Consider the following 16826-nt stretch of genomic DNA (forward strand, 5'->3'; position numbering starts at 1 on the left):
TCATGTATTTAAAAAAAATTAGAGGCAGCATGACCTCACAGGGTAACCTACGGTCTGGTTTTTCATTTCCTACTAGGTGAAAAGTTTATCTTCTAGGGCCTGACTCTGGCAGTGCATGAGGGGGAGCAGAGGACAACCTCCAACAGAGGACACAACCAGACCTGGTATATGAGTAGCATTAGAGAACGTGGGACTCCTGGGTGAGCAGATTTTCAGATAAGACTTAAAGGACACTCTGAGAACAAAACAAAACAAACAACAACAAAAAAAATATGATTACAAGGATTACACAATACATATGAGATACAGTGACTGGGAGGGAAGAGATGGGCAGAAGGGATGTAATATAGCTTGGTGAAATGGGAGGGAGAGGAATAAAAGACCAGCAGTCAGTGAGCAGACTAAAGAGAGCTGTAGATAGAAGTATTAAAAATCAGGTTTTTAGTCTTACATATGTTCCTCCAAAAAGGATTTAAGTATCTCAAAATGTATGCTGTAACATGTCCTTTTTCCTATACTATCAGACTGCTTTATGGCTCATGCATCTTGCTGACTGGACAAGGCCCTAGCTGGCCATGGGGACCAGTGCTGGTGTCCCAGGCCATGCTGACCCACAACCAGCACTGCTGGTGTTCATAACCATGCTCTGCTACTGCTTGGTAGTCCAGATATAGCCCATGGGACCAGCTTCCAGTCTGAGCTAACACAAGGCAATATCTGCACGATGTTATTTGCTGCACTGATGCCTGAGCAAGCCTTGGGGCACCAAGATCAGGACAATTGCAAGAACTGGTTAAAGAACTGCTCACTAGGCAAGCCCAATACCCTCTTTACCTCCAGCATGATATTCAGCTCCTTTTATTATATTTGTCAAATTCCACATCAAAACCACTTATATTTTTTTTCTGCCCTGGACTCTCTCATTAGAAAACTACCCCCATTTTTATTTATTTATTTTTTTAAAGGGACATTCTTTTTCTTTCTGTTTTAAAATGTCAATAAAGTACAATGCTTTGTTCTCAAAAATGTCTCCTTTGACTTCAGACATGCATTCCAGATTTGTACTATTTCTGATTTATGAGGGAGAAAAAAATAAATAATAAATAAAAATTAAAAAATAAATAAAATAACAAAAAAACCCTTGTATATTCCAGCCACTTCTATATTCAAGCTGCTTAGCCCAGCAGACATAGATAAACTAAGGGATCAGATTAATGAAGTCTGTCCTTTCCAAACCCAGAACCTTACTTACGTATATGTTTGTACTTATCTTGCCATTCATCTTAACTTGGGAGAATTCAATCCAAGGCTATTTACTAGAGCCAGCTGCTTTAATGGCCTCATTACTTACCCAAACCCGTATCTCAATAAGCCTGGGGAAGCTGCCAAAGGATTTGGCTGAACCTCTTACAAGGCCCCATGACAAATGGTAACTATCATTTTATTTTCTGTCTCAGAGATATGAAGACCTGGTTGGATTCTCCAGTTCTGGGTGATTAAAGAACAGCAGCAGGTTTCTGCCTTCCACCCATGATCATCAAGAAGACTGTGACTTTCTGGACACGCAGACATCACCACTACGATACGTATCCCCTCACCTCCAGGTACAAACCCTGGAACTTGCCCTAAATTGAGCAAGATCCCTGTGGTATATTCAAAAGCCAGGGCATTTGCTGCCTATTACTTTTCTGAAACAAGAGCTCCAACATATGAACTTTGAAGTAACCTAGGACACTAATGTTTTTCCTCCCCAGCAGCCACTGTGGCACAGAAGACATGCAATAAAGGTCACAGAGCCTCAAAATGAGCACCCCCAGACTGAGCTCATTTTTCAGACACCTGAATCCAACTGGTTTATCTTCAGAGAAGACTGCAAGAAGTCGAGGCTTTTTAGTAGGCAGTTGGGAATGGCTGAAATGTTCCAGGAAATCCCCAGGATGGGATGTTTCCAGTGTAAGGTATCTCCTTGGATGCCTGCTTTCTTGCTGCCTTTTCTTTGCAGTGTCTGCGACTGCGTTTCAACAGGAAGCACACCCCACCCTCACATTCAGTTGAGACAAGAAGATTGTTCTTTGTCTTTATTATTTATCCAAGGCCTAAATTAATATTTTAGGAGTCAGAAGGAAAATTATATATTAGAATATGGAAGTTTGATTTGTTTGACAGCATCAATTTGTTCCAGCCCTGTGTTTAGAAAATAGCAGTCTCCACTAAATAGGAGTCCAAATTATGAGAAGTATGGCCTAAAAAGCTTTATTTTGGACCTTGTCTGAAAGACAGCCTGATCTGCACCACAAGCCTCCCTGCAGCCTCCTGTTTGCTGACCCTTTAATTGGGCTTCCATCACTTGTTACGTTCTGGTTAATAAGTGCTCAATAATAAACAAATGCGATGTGGGATGGGAGAGAAGAACAACCAAAGAAAGTAGGAAAAAGCCACGTGTAAGGCAGCTGATAACTGAATAAAGAAGAAAACAAGCAACTGTGCTGCTGTGCAGAGGTTCTGCTGTTATGAAGGTGCACGTAACTATTACAAAACCCACCCAAGGCAGACAGACTGGTAATTCTCATGAGGTGACTTCTGTAGCTGAATTGCTCCTTCACCCCTGAATGGTAATTTCAGCTGACTACAAGTGAAAGAGGTCTCTATGGCTACTCATCAGAAGGGGGGACAGCACTTGGGCAGCAGGACAGAACCAGGCCTACTTGAGGGCAGAAGCTGCACCTCTGGAGCTCAGACACTCACGTGCACACAATGGGACATGGTATGAACACAAAGACAAAATGGAGTTTAAAGGAATAGGGGAAAAGAAGACAAAGTTTCTAAGTAGAGGCAATTAATAAAAGAGCTGCAGTTCTATGAAAGGTCACTGCTTGTCACGGGGACATCTCACAAACACACCTGCATTGTTGGAACCTCTCCCTCCTCACCAAATGGAGAAAGACTGCCCAGGATTTACTGCTCCAATCTTCATTACTGACAATATCAAATTAATCCTTTTTAGCACAGACCAACACAACAGCTGAAGATACTACCCCAACAATGCTGTCAAGTTCACATCAGTTTTTATGATCCACTGGCACCTCACCAGTGATACCATGGGTGTCTTGCATATTTACCAACAATCCACATTCTGAGTAATGTTAAACTTCTTCTTTCTTAAACAACAAGGCAATATTTACAGTTCTCATTTTCAGGATGCTTTCAAACATTTGGCTAGGATTAAAACTTTGAATTTACTGCTCTTGCTTATGGGGGTGTTTTCCTATCACGCGATTATATTAGACTGCTGACACTTACCAACTCATAAATTTGTCTACTACCTTGTTAGTATTTTCCACACTTCTTTTCTTAGCTAAGGTTCAAAAGTTCATTGGTGAAATGCCACTTATCTCTGCTCTCTGAAAAGTCTTATGACAGAAAACGTCAAGGAATTTAACACAATTGACAACTAAATTACATAGCACTACATAGATCTTGTAAGGTTGCAGAAAACATTTATAAGTAATTAACTGTTGTTAACAGGTTTATTCTGAATCAACAACACATGCATAAACCCAAACCTGAACTGCTAATACGTGTGTCAGTGATTTCTCTAAGCAGTCAGACTGAGTACCTCAATGGCAGGTCCCTATGCAGTTTACTTATTGTTTTCCTAACAGAGAAAAGAGGATTACAGCTGATTCTCCACTCACCTATGCATCCCAACAGACTTTCTAGAGGCTATTTTCATAGTACCAGAAGTCTATATTTCCTTCTCTGTCCCAGCCACATCCACCAACAGTCACAGAGCCAACACCTCTAAAATAACCTTCCTGGAGTAAGACTCATGGTGTGGAAGGGAGCAGGTACAAGGTTAGGAGCAGCATGTGGAAGAAAGTGTTTTGCTGTTAATTAAGTTGGAAGGTGCTCCCAACAGGGAGACTTTCAGTGTACACAGAAAAGCATACAATGCATGGGAAAATGGCATAGAAAGATCATTTATTTACTGGACAGCAATTTACCTGTGTGGAAGTTTGAAAGGGTATTTAATTTACAAAAACAAATACATGAATAAAAATTATTCATAAAATCAGGCTGGCTGTCTCCACTGTATTTCCTTCAGCACATGCCATAATTAATTTCTGCAATTGCATGCAGAGACGAATCTCATTCAACATTGCTTTTACTTCCTAGTTCTTGCAATTAACCTGTGCAAGGATACTGAACAAATGATACAGCCCCAAAAGTTTCTTAATTTAAACAGAAAACCCATTCAAGCACCTATATCAATAGGTCCCTAAATCAAATTTCCCCCTTTTACATTGGGCTACAAGAAAAACACTCAAGCTGACACAGCACATTTATTCCAAAATTAAGCTCCAAATTAGTCTATACCCTCATAACACCTTCCTCTCTGTAACTCCACAAGCACACATCAGACAGAAATATGCTGGTAACAGGTTATTGGTTTCCAGTCTACACTCCTTCTGGAAGTACCACTGGTGTGCACAAATGCCCTGCTGCTTCCTGGAAATGTAACTTCAGAAGAGGACCCCACAGCCTGTACAGGCTAGGTAGTGGCAAGTAACAATTAAAAGAATGAACCAATCAAGTCTCCTAGGATTAAAAAAAAAAAAAAAAAAAAAAAAAAAAAAAAAGCTATTTATTGTTTCATATTAATCAAGCTGTCAGTTCTATTCTTTTTTAAAAAATGAACTCCAGACTTCATTTACTTTAAAAAAGGCTGTGACAGGGTGTTTGCCTCAGCATTTTAAAGTTCTCCAGAACTCTTACAAAGGGAAAGGGAACTAAAACCTCACAAAAACATTCCCAGTAATTTTAAATCTATGGTATTCCCTCCTAGAATAACAACTGAAATGAAATTATGGTTCAGGCTTATGGAAAGACAGGATAGTAACCAGTCTTACATTTCTTTTCAAGAACAAAGTGGAAAAACAATGTAGCAAATGTATTTTTCCATTCACATAAAGAAACTGAAGCTAAATATTATGCAAAAATATTTCAGCAGCATAAATGCAAATATTTAGTGAGGTTTTCAGTGATATTTCATAGTCTTCTACAGTTAATACAACAGCAGTTTCAGAAGGAAAATATGGCCTTGGATAATTTAAAATCCAATTTATTTGGTCAAGCTACTGTTGAGGACAGTAAAGTTCATTTAAGTGATGCATTCACCTTAAAAGACAGAACGCATACACATTTGTGATAGTGAAAGATGTGATCCTACTCTGACTGAGATAAGGAAATGTGATGACGGTGTGCTTGGTAAAACTAGCACCATAGTAAAAATTACTGAGTGTCAGAAAAAGATCAAGTGCTAAAGCCACGCACAGCTCTAATAGGAGCAGGAAACGGTACTCAAAAAAAATCTGAAAAAAATTAGAAAGCACTCAGTGCATATAAAAAACACTGAGTGCCTGTCCATTAAAAAAGCCAGCACGTACATTAGGATGAACTGAAAGCCCGTACGTTTCTAAAGGAGAGCTTTGATGACTTTCCAGCTGCCAGTGACCAACATCCCCAGCACCAACTGCCCCATGTGCAGGGCTGAGAGCCATGCTCAGCACCGGACGCAGGGCGCTCCCCTCCTGTTCCTGGGGTCAGCTCAGCTACTAGCAGGGCTGAAGCAGTAGGACAAGACAAAACTCCAGCACCAGGCACCCATTTTGGAGTTGTAAATTGCACAGGCCGCCGGCGTCAGCAGAAGCTCAGGCTGCAGCCAGTATCTGGCCCTTCAGTGACAAATAAAACAGCATCGTGCTGCCACATCTGAAAAACATTACTTAGCGTCAAATCCGGTTTGAAATTTCTCAAGCTTTGCCATTCTCCATGGGGATACAACCCCGTTTCTGGCACAGCCCAGTGCTTCCCAGGATGCTGCTGGATGAGCACAGAACCAGCATAGCCCACACTGCTGCCCCAAGCTGCCCGCGGGGACTGCCCTGGTGCTCCATCCCCTCTTCCACAGCTGCCACCAATGCCTCCAAGCACAGCTTGCAGCTCCACCTCCACCACGGATTTCCCATTGTAAAACAACAACAACAACAACAGAGAGAGAGAAAAACCAGGGTTTCCTAGGAAGCTATTCAAGCACCTTCACTTCATGCATCATTTTTTCAACCCATCTTTAAACAACACTGAACATTGCAGACACCTATCAATATGCATAATTCCACTGGCTTTCAATTATTCAAATCAGAAAATTAAGCATAAACATACAAACTGATGCAGTGTCTTTCTAAGTTCAGGTTTGTTCATTTCAACCCTGGAAAATTAAATCTTTTTTAGCAATTGTTTGGGCTGGAAAAGTTTGCACCACCCTGCAATGCCTCATGTTTGGCCTAACTATGCCTCCTCAGGATCCTTCTTCATGAGCTTTTATTCTCTTTCTCCTTTCTCTCTTTTTTTTTTTTTTTTTTTTTAAAGGCTCAGAAGAGGGTGTTAAGTTTCTGATTTTTTCAGTTTGTGTGATTGGATTAGTTGCTCTCCACAATGTGATTTAATGATTCATAGAAAAAAAAGCCCCCCAGAGTGCTCCAGAGCTACACGATGACAGAAGTGTCTCTTCAGGACAATGAGGCAGCCAGCAGCTCCATTTGACTCATTGGCAGCACCTTGGATCAATCGTGTTGTCCCCTCTGCCACTCCAGTGCCCCATCATGCACCTGCACCACTCTTAAATAAAACGGCTGCTCCTATGAATGGCAAACCTTCACTTTGAAAGTGTGATTTAACACTTTAGCAACTTTTTTTTTTTAATCTGAAGATCAGTAACATTGACAAACAGAAAGGCTGAGCAGAAAATATGCCCCCAAATCAGCTTCACACCCAAGCACAGCACCAAGGGGAAAACAACCAAGGAGGGGCAGCTGAAGCAGGAGAAGCAGCGCACGCCAACCTGGGCAATCCAGCCAACACACGGCTTCACAGCCCTCCGTGACCAGCAGGTCAGCTACAGCAAGAAGCCACGGAGCCACGAGCCAAAGCCAAGCGATGAAGAACACCACACTGAAGGGCAGGGTTAGAGCAAACGAAAAAGACATGAGCTCTAACATCAGGCATGCAGAGCAGCCTGTAAATTTCGTATTTAAGCTGAAGAGCTGCAGTGTGGCTGGATTCACCAGGACTGCAGGACCCTCCTCACCACCTCCTTCTGCTCACCTTACCTCTTCCCAAAGCCTCCCTAAGAGCAAGAAGAGCCTTCCTTTGCATGTTTTTTAAATGCAGCTCTATTTCTCTCCATATGCCAATTTTTCGGCTTGCAGCCCTTTATCCTCCCACTAACCCACTCCCCCGAGTGCTGCCATTCATACAGCACTGCTGTTTGGAAACAGGCACCTACTCGCTTCCTTTCATCATTCACTCAGTCAGCTTGACACCCTGCCTACCACTTGCCTGAGGGTTTTATTCTGAGTATTTTTTCTGCTTTCTGCTGCTTGTTGTCAACTGCCTGCCACATCCCACATAGTATCAGCTCCTGGTGTTAAAGTAAATTTTCCACTGGCTGCTGCCTCTGTGAAGTCCCACCAACTTAAATAGAAGCAATTCCCTTGGCCCAAGAAGGTTGAGCTACAGACTCTCCATGTTTCTGTAAGCTCCCTGTACTCATGGACTCCAAAATATCAGTAGATCCTCTTGTTTGCATTCATGGAAACCTGCCCTGAAGCCAGAACAGGAAACAGAAGCCCAGAGGTGGCAGGTGGCACCACGCTTTGATCAGCACAGATCCAGACTCTACTTTGGAAGCAGCCTTGGTTCCTGGGGCAGTTTGGCTCTCAGGTGGGCTCATTGGTGGCAGGCACTTCCTCAAGAAGGTGGGTCAAACTATACCAAGAAACACAACCGAGAGCTCATGGAAGTGGATTTCAGCTCCTGTATCTCTCTCATGCAAAGCCGCTCCATACTCTGCACTTCAGCCATTTCGTTAGCTTAAGACAAAAATCTGATGATCTGAAGCACCGAAAGGAGTATCAAATCAGGAATATTTCAGAGGATATTAAGGCCTTCATCAGTGTGTTTTGTACAGACTACTTCATAAGCATGAAATTAAAAAAATGCCCTCCCCCCCCCCAACTTTTAATTCATAACAGAAATATAGTATACCAAGGCATACGAAGGCATCCTTATGCTTTTACAGTGCTGGGCCCTAAAACATTGGCCATTGCTCTACAAGATTAACATAACTTCTATATAACCAGATGGGTTTTTTTTAATTATTATTATTTTTTATCTGATATATGTGCATTGAATGTAGAATCTTTCAAAAACAATGTGTGTATATGTTTTGAAGTCACAGCAAAGGAAATAGCCTTTCATCTTTTCTGTGACAGAATCACATGAAAACTCAAGCAAAATGAAAGGGATGGCTATCACTTATATCATTTTTACCTGTTCGTTTAGACTGCATCAAATTAAACAAATATAAAAAATATCAAAGAAAAATATTATTTCTATGCAAAAACTCAATAATAGGCTTAATACACTAAAAGTGTTTTTTGTTCATTTGCTTTTAGGAGTAGCTAATTCCAGTGAAAATATCATCTTCCTTTCACTTTATAAACTCAGATGACCTAGGTTTACATGTTTAATTCTGAGTTCCATATGGGAAAGAAGCCTAGAGAGATATTCATGCACAAGGAAATTCCCCTTGCAATTAATGGAACTGAAGTTACACATGGCCTGAGATCAGTCCTGGTGTGCACTGGGCATACAAGAACTCCTGCTGCTACAAAACTATATGAAAAAGGTGAAAACGTGAAACTTCAGAAAGGTTACATTGGAGTAGTTTCATTCAAAAAATTAATTCAAATTTGGGACACTGTCTCAAAACACATCTGAAGCACAGCAGTAGCCAAGAAACAAGAAATGTTATGAATCTCTCCAAGTTTCTGCATATTTTTAAACAATTTTCAGTGAAAATGTAAAGAAGCAATAGCAAATTTCTTCAGCCAAAGTTAGAAAGAAAAAAGTAACTTGGGCATTAACTTATCTGCTTGGTATACATAATGCTGTACTTGCATGCAGAATATTCAGTTTCTTTTTGGATCTAGTTTATTTAGAATTCAGCCCCAAAGGTGCCTAAAATAATTGCTTAAATCAAAACCATATTTGCGACTCTATGTGAATGTGACGAGTTTTGCAGATATATGGGGCATGCAGAATTCCCACCAAAGAAGTTGCAGAACTTAATACAGTTTAAATAAACAGAAACACAGACATGTAATAAGAGGTACTCCATTCACATGCTAATGCTGGCCCTGATTGTACAAACATGAGATATATTCCCTTCTGTTTCCAGTTTTCATATGAACACTCCTGAAATAAAAAGGAAAACTGAACCAGATCCTGAGATTTAAAAGCAGATCACAATTAACAATTTTGTTGTGGATACAAGTGTCTCTAAGGTAATGGAAATTCTGCAATCTTTTGGACTAAACTCAAATTTCCCCCATAAAAAAAATCACATGTGCTTTGGATAAGATATGATTTCCAAAGTTTTATAAAATTCCTTTTTCAGAATCACTTCCCTCTTAAACAAAAATCACAATTGAAAACTGCCTTGTCTCACATTCAATAGACAGATGAAAGCATATTTAAAACCATGCACTATAAAAAGTTTTACAGTCAAAATAAGATTATATATATATATATATATATAAAGCACAAACCATTAGAAGCTCTTGGGGGGGGGGGGGGGGGGGGGGGAGGGGGAAGTACCTAAGAATACATGGTAAGTTGTTCAGGTTCCAAGTACCAGAAAATATTGGTAAGGTTACAATCATTCACCTATTTTAAAACAGGCTGTTGTGAATTCCTTGAGAAGACGCAAAAGCTACTGTCACCACCTGCTTCTGTTCATAGTCCATCCTCCTAGCCCCACATTCTCTCTTGCACTGCTAGGAAAATTTTTAAAAAAAGAAAATAATAATAATGTGTGCGCACAATTTTAAAATGCGAGAGAAATAAAAATGTTGGGTAGGGTGTGGGTTAAAAAGTGTTATTAGACACTTCATTTGTTTGGGGGGAGGAGATTACCTTTTAAAATAGCAACAGTTTAATGTTGGAATATTACCTTTTTTGCTAAATGTATTTTTAAATCCACAAGTTTAAAAACAGTTAGACAATACATATACAACAGTATGTTGTTTGTGCAGTACATAGAGAGAATAAAGAAAATTCATGAAGCAATGTTCCAGGTGGTACAGTGCCTAAACTATTCTGGATCTGCTGCTGGTTCCCAGATTTACAGAAGGAATATTACTCTTCACCTTCCACACATGAGCAACAGCAGCCTCCAAACTTCTCAACCCGTGCAAGGGGGGTAGTGCTGGCATAGCATTCATATAACGAGCATAAACTCCAGATTGGTGAATCATTTTCTACCAAAGATCTTCAAAAGTACAGATTTCACCAAAATTATTCTCATGACCAGTGTACAGTGGGTTTTCTCCCCCTTCATTTACTATTCTAGTGTCACTGGCCTCATTACTAAACACCTTTTTCTTGCTCTTGCTATTACCTTTTCAGTTAAATGCCATAGGTATAATTTCTCACCTTTAGGAAAAGCAACAGAAGTAGAATCATTAAAAATATTTTTATTTTGAAATGGCTACAACTTTTAAAAATTATTCTGATTCAAAGATATATATATATATATAGATATTTTTTTTTTTTTTTTTTTTTTTTACAGAAGATGTATTTTTACAGAAAAAAAAAAAAGCCTGATATGTCCTGTAAATCTGTCATTTGTTTAATTTAAGTGTGCCCTGAGGTCTCCTGTATTAAAGCAAAGAAGTGGAGTCCATCACTGAATTCTTTCTCAGGTGATTAAAGATTATTAGATCTTAAAACTAGACTTCTCTTTTGTTGTAAGTGTTCTTACAGAGTTCATTACCAAGCTTACTTTAGGCAGTTTAGCAAAAGAAGAGTCAGCTCTAGCACTGACAGACAGTTGCATGTGGCGTAGGACATTCTCACAACTTCTGATACTTCTTAGTTGTGCTGGATTTACCCTGGCGATCTTTGGCTATACACACTTTCTGTAAAGTGTATTAAATACTGGTAAAATAAACTAAATCTAAATCTGTGTTTTAAAGTGGAAAAAAAAAAAAAAGAAAAAAAAAGGCTAACAACCAGCCCCATGACTGGTAAACCAGTATGCTACCAGCTACCGGTCTTTATGCCATTTGCTCATTGTTACTCCAGCAGGAGCATCCCTCAGCAAAGCTCAGCATGTCCTGAAGCAATACCGAGCATCTGACAAGCCTTTTTGACAATTAACAATTGATGAGGACAGCACTACCCAATTGCTTATAAGGGACTCCAAATTCTTGTCTCGTGGTTCCAGCACCTTAACTCCTCTGCTTCTTCTGACGCTCTCCTGGTTTGCAGACCAACCCTTTTCCATGTGTGCCATATGAGAAGAACAGAGACGCTCTGAAAAGTGGTATCACAGAGACTTCAGATTTTCTGGAAAGCTTACCTTCAACAGGAACTCAAATTTGATCCTGAAAAAATAAAACGATACAATTTAGGAGGATCTCAGAAGATGATGAAAATAAGTCTTAGGTAACACCTTTTATTCAAAACATTTACAGTTAACACAAAAAGCAAAGAAAATACCAGGATCCTCTGAAATTTAAATAACACACTTCCAAGTTTCCCACACAGATGTAGAGAAAAAATCTAGGAAGAAGCTAGGAATAGCAGAAACCCCTCTATTTGCCAGAAGGACGAGAGCAGCGGGCCTTCTGCAATAGAGCTGGATTGCTCTCAAGCAGGGAGTAATGTGGCTGCCTCCACAGCTATTTGTATCTACTGCACCTTCAGAGAATAACAGCACTGCCAATTACAGGGATCATTTTTGAAAAGTGAATATGGGTCCCCTGAACACTGGACAGAGCCCAGTAACTCATTTTGCAGACCTCAAGCTAGTTATTCAGATGCTAATGGTCTTCAGTCACCACAGTCAAGACTGAATTTAAACCAGCACCCTAAGAGAGAATAATACCATTTCTCCACTACCTATCCCATCAGCCATCTAATGCTTCCCAAAACACTAAGCATTTTCATGTGCAAATATTGCTATACCTTCGACTGTTGCTATGCAACACGAGATCTTATATTTCCTAGAAAGATGTGAAGGAAATTGGACTCTTGATCCTTAGCTTAACTACTATTACTCACCGCCATGTCTGCTATACACAATTTGGATTAATACTCATTGAGGAAACCAGGTTATAGTCTTCAACAATTTACTTTTAGAATCTGGGCTCGGCTCCAATGTATTTCCCCCCATTTAATATTTAATTCTTTTTTTTTGAACATGACCTGCCCTGCAATTTTAAGAGAAACCATCTGAGTTCTTCATTCGGCTGTATTACAGTTATTTTGCAACAGAATTGCTCTCAAAACAGTATCAGGCATGTCTCAGGGATAATCATGTTTTATGGTTATAAAAGTTAGCATTGCTGGAATGTGAGAGGACTAAAAGCAGAGCACACACAAGCCCCTCTCGGACCCGCAGGAGAAGGAATCCCACCCCATAAACAACCTCCCTCCCCGGTTCCTCATCTTTGGGCCTTCTGGGACAACAAATCACCTTATCAATCAGCATAACTTTTAGAAGTGAAGGCGGGATTTTTTTCTGCCTAGGGCCAATTATTTGCTCCTCTGTAGACACGCAGACATTTTTAGTAATACTTCTGGATAATCAGCATTATCAGCCAGATGGTACATTTTTTTGGAACAAGAGACACGGGCTGTTTGTTTCACCACGAACTGGGGCAGTCCATTTTGATAAGAATTTAACTCACAGCTAATACAGATTGTTGGCATCTGTTTTGATACAAATTGATTGCACGGAGAAAGCAGTTCAAGACCAGCTCAAGGTAAGGAGGCCAGCGGACCTACTGGTGAACTCCTGTGGCTGTGTGTCAGCCTGGAATTTGGCTAACCAGAAGTTCTGCGTACAGCAGCAAAACAAAGCATGTGCTGCACATGTACCCCATCCATGCATTAAAGAAAAAAAAAAAAGAGTGGGGAACACTGGGAAGTGCTCTACCATTTTACCTGGGCACACATGCTAACAGTAGGGTCCTTTATAGCATGACATCCAACCAATACTTTTAACACATTTGCCTCCTAGTGTCCAAGTTGAGAAGAACTTGGTCAAGAAGTGCTTAGAAGACTGATAGAGTTTCACATAACATACACATTTCTCCACATAAAGAAAAGTTTTAGTACAGTCAATTCTTTTTGTCCAAAGAAAACCTGCCTGCACATGAGCTAATCAGGACCACTGAAAGTTCCAAGAACAGCACAACATTTGGACTGTATTTACAGCAATTTCCAGAGCAATTTTCAGCAATTTGGTTTGCCTTGTTTCTCATCATTTCCAGAATCGGATTAGGCTTTTCTTTACTGTGTTAGAAAGCTTGTAAGTGAAACTATCTTTGGCAAAACATCATTCCAGGATAGATACTTTGGTAAGCTTCAGACTGCAGACCCATTTGGAGAATGTGAGCAAAACTGTGACCAGATCTCAAAATATTTAGTTTAAGATTTGGTGTGTCCAGGGTGCAGGGCTACAAAACAATGCATGGCACAGAGGGAGGCTTTCTCCTTTGTGTAATAATACACTTGATACAAGTTCTATTTTCAATTAAGATTAATTTACAGTACCTGAACTAGATCATTTATAAGAAGAGATATAAATTTAATATGAACTGGACATTTTCTTGCACATTTCAACTGCTTTCTAACAGACTCAACTAGAGTCACAACTATAAAGAGAAAAGAAAAAAAAAAGTTATTTTCCCCCACCATGTGGAAAAAACAGTTCCTGTTATGCAGTTTCATCTTATAAAGATCTTTATTCACTGAAAACTAAAGGAATCAAGTTCCCAAGTCACAAAACAAGCATGCACAACAACATATTTATGTTTGTGGATTTTAAACAATTCTTCCAACCCTAAGCAGTGAAAAAATTATGACCCCACAAAAAGATGACTCATGGTTATTAGAGAAGGAAATTGTGAGTTGTTTTTTCCTTTTTTCCTTTTTTTTTTCCCCCCCCATTTGATCCTAGAAGCTTTCACCCTTTTCATTTCACATCTTCACGTTTTTCTGCAGTAATGACAAGGGCAACGGATTACTGCCATTTGCAGAATGAAGGCTGCATCTCCCACAATCACAGGACTCGGAGATGAAGATAGCAACAGAAGGCAGCCAGATAAAATCTCAATAGCTTCCAAAAATCGATCACAACGTCCCAAGACCCTTGTCACAGGCATTCCCAGCAGCCACCTGCAGATGATACCGCACTCCAACACAACCCAAAGAAGTCTGCTACTGCTTCATGCAGCCACCTCTCCCTCCATGGGTCCCTCAGAGGGGACCAGCTCTTGTTCCAAGTTCAGAGTAATTAGCAGAACTGCAGGGAGACACATGCCCTTTCTGTTGCACTTGGGAACAGCAGAGGAGATCACACACACACACTAATAAATAATAATAATAATAAAAACCACAGGAAAATAGGCCTGCAAATTTTCTTGTTGACTTCACTTGAACAATGCAAAATACAACGTAAAACATTAGGAGGCTAAAAACAACCTCCTGCAGACTGAGTCCGAGTCTTCAGTTCCACTAAAACCAGTGTCTGGCTGAGGCAGCTGTGCCATTCCAGCAGACATATGTCAGCCTAAAGCAAACCTAGAAAATTCAGTGCTTCTCTCATCATCTTCACAATTTTTGTTTGTTTGTTTTTTAAATGTGGAAGTAGGAATTTCATATAGCCTAGGATCTAGCTCTTAATGCACAGAGGGCTCCATTCAGAATATTTAAAAGGGACCATTAATACAATCTTTTGAAAGAAAACCAGCAAAAACTGGAGGTGGCATTGCAAAATCATGTCTGTTTGAAACAGTATTGAGAGAAGAGAGTTTTAAACTGCTATTAACTACAAAAATTATATATTGTATAACAGCAGGCACAAAACCTAAACCTACAAAACGTAAAGCACTCTACAACCGAGGAAGCAGCACTGGCTTTACGTGGGAGCCATTAGGGCAGGAGCTGGCAGCTCCTACCCATCACCCAGGGGGCAGAAGAAATCAGTACCAGTGCATGAAGAGATGGTCCCACTCACCCTCACTTCTTACTGGTTGTGCCTGGAAGCCAGTTACTTGGTACTGCACTCTGAAGAACACTGCAATGAATGTGCTAACGTGAAATTTAGCCAGCTCATGGAATTTTAAGACACGTGAGATATATTACTTCCTGCATCTGTTAGTTTTACAGTAAAATAATAGCAAGCTGTTGTTAAAAACTTTTGGCATCTGATCAAAACACAACGATTTGGAACCCTCCAAAATCTTTTAAAATATATATCGTAACAACAGCAAATAATCTCATCAAAAATGAAAGGCTATGTACAGCTCTGACAAGATAGATCTGCAAGTTACAAAGCAAACTGTGTAAGAGGTGGATGGGGAGCTAGGTTTCATTTCAGGAAGCCTTCTGGCAATCTTTCAGCAACCACAAACAGACAAGGCCCATTTTATTCTGTCTATTTTAACATTCTTTGAATACCACAGAAGGCCTCTAATGATTTGTGCAACTGGTAATTATTGCATCCTTCTGGTTAGCCTGGAAAATACCTCCAAAGTGTGCCATATCCTTCTGCGGGGCACGGCTCTAAATCAGACCTCAAAGTCAAGCCCTCAGCGAAACAGCTCAGCTATTTCATACAGGTTACAGCCAGAGAGGGCTGCTAAATCATCCAGTTGGATTGCCTGCCTTTCACAAAACATTTCATTTCACCCTCAATCCCATGTGGAACCCAATAGCTCTTTAAGGCATGTCAGGAAATGTTTGTTCTGCAGGTCAAGTACCTGTATGGCAAAGATGGCACTGATACTGCAATACGATGGAGAACTGGTAAGTTATGGCCAGAATCCCAGCACATAGCTGAAGATACCAGCATGCCTAATTTTGGAGGAGAGAAGGAAATTCGTTCTTACACCTAAATTTTATGACCAAGAAAAAGCACATCTCCCCTAAAACCAGGGCGCTCTGTAAAACTGTAAAGCCTCCAAGTCACAGGCACTGAGCACAGAGCTGGGAGGGATGTGAACACATTTGTGGAAACACTAGTAATTCTGTTCCTTCTCTGGAGAGTAGGAGGATGCTCAGAGGCACAGAAGCCCATGAAGCTGCTCACTGCCCATGAAAGAAGGGCCACAGCTAAAGAGCTCACAGCACAACACTTAACAGCCCTTGCAGGAAAAGGCCACGGACTGTTAATGTAGAATTTTCCAGCCAAGAATGGAGATATACAGGCTCGTTTTAAAAGCATACATGTCTGATGTTTGTGCGTTATTTATGTTGAAAACAGTGGAAAACCACAAGGGAATTAAAAAAATAAATTACATACATATTTATTAGGGATATCTATGAAAATGTAAAAGCAACTTTTATGGACTCATCTAAAGATTTCTTATAATTTTAAACAGGAAAAACCTAAAACATTAAAGAAATCTAAACTAAAGGGCACAATTCTTCAGGGACTACATAACAATTATTTTCTGACATTTAATACACCCCTTTAAAAATGGGGCTTAAAAACTGAAAGGACCAGCTAAAGCCACGTGTGCAGCTCCACTTCAGGAAGCTCAGTGGCTATCTGCCCAATTATTTTGTTAACCTAAATAAACACTCTCTCTCTTTCAAACCTTTCTCTCATTCATCCTGCACTTCACGCAGTATTGTGGTGACAACCATGATTTCTGCTGTATGAAAGAGCAATCCAGTCTATTGCCACT

General features: G+C 40.1%; 1 protein-coding gene across 1 annotated transcript in view; it reads right to left on the reverse strand.

Annotated features, from left to right (window-relative positions):
* KIAA1217 (KIAA1217 ortholog) overlaps positions 1 to 16826 on the reverse strand; it is a 362990-nt gene that overhangs the window by 316890 nt on the left and 29274 nt on the right. Inside the window, exon 3 of the mRNA XM_050708763.1 lies at positions 11306 to 11510. The gene's annotated coding sequence lies outside the window, so the exon portion shown is untranslated. The remainder of the gene's footprint in view (positions 1 to 11305; positions 11511 to 16826) is intronic.

The sequence above is a fragment of the Cygnus atratus genome, chromosome 2 (assembly GCF_013377495.2).
Source record: "Cygnus atratus isolate AKBS03 ecotype Queensland, Australia chromosome 2, CAtr_DNAZoo_HiC_assembly, whole genome shotgun sequence".
Taxonomy (NCBI): Eukaryota; Metazoa; Chordata; class Aves; order Anseriformes; family Anatidae; genus Cygnus; species Cygnus atratus.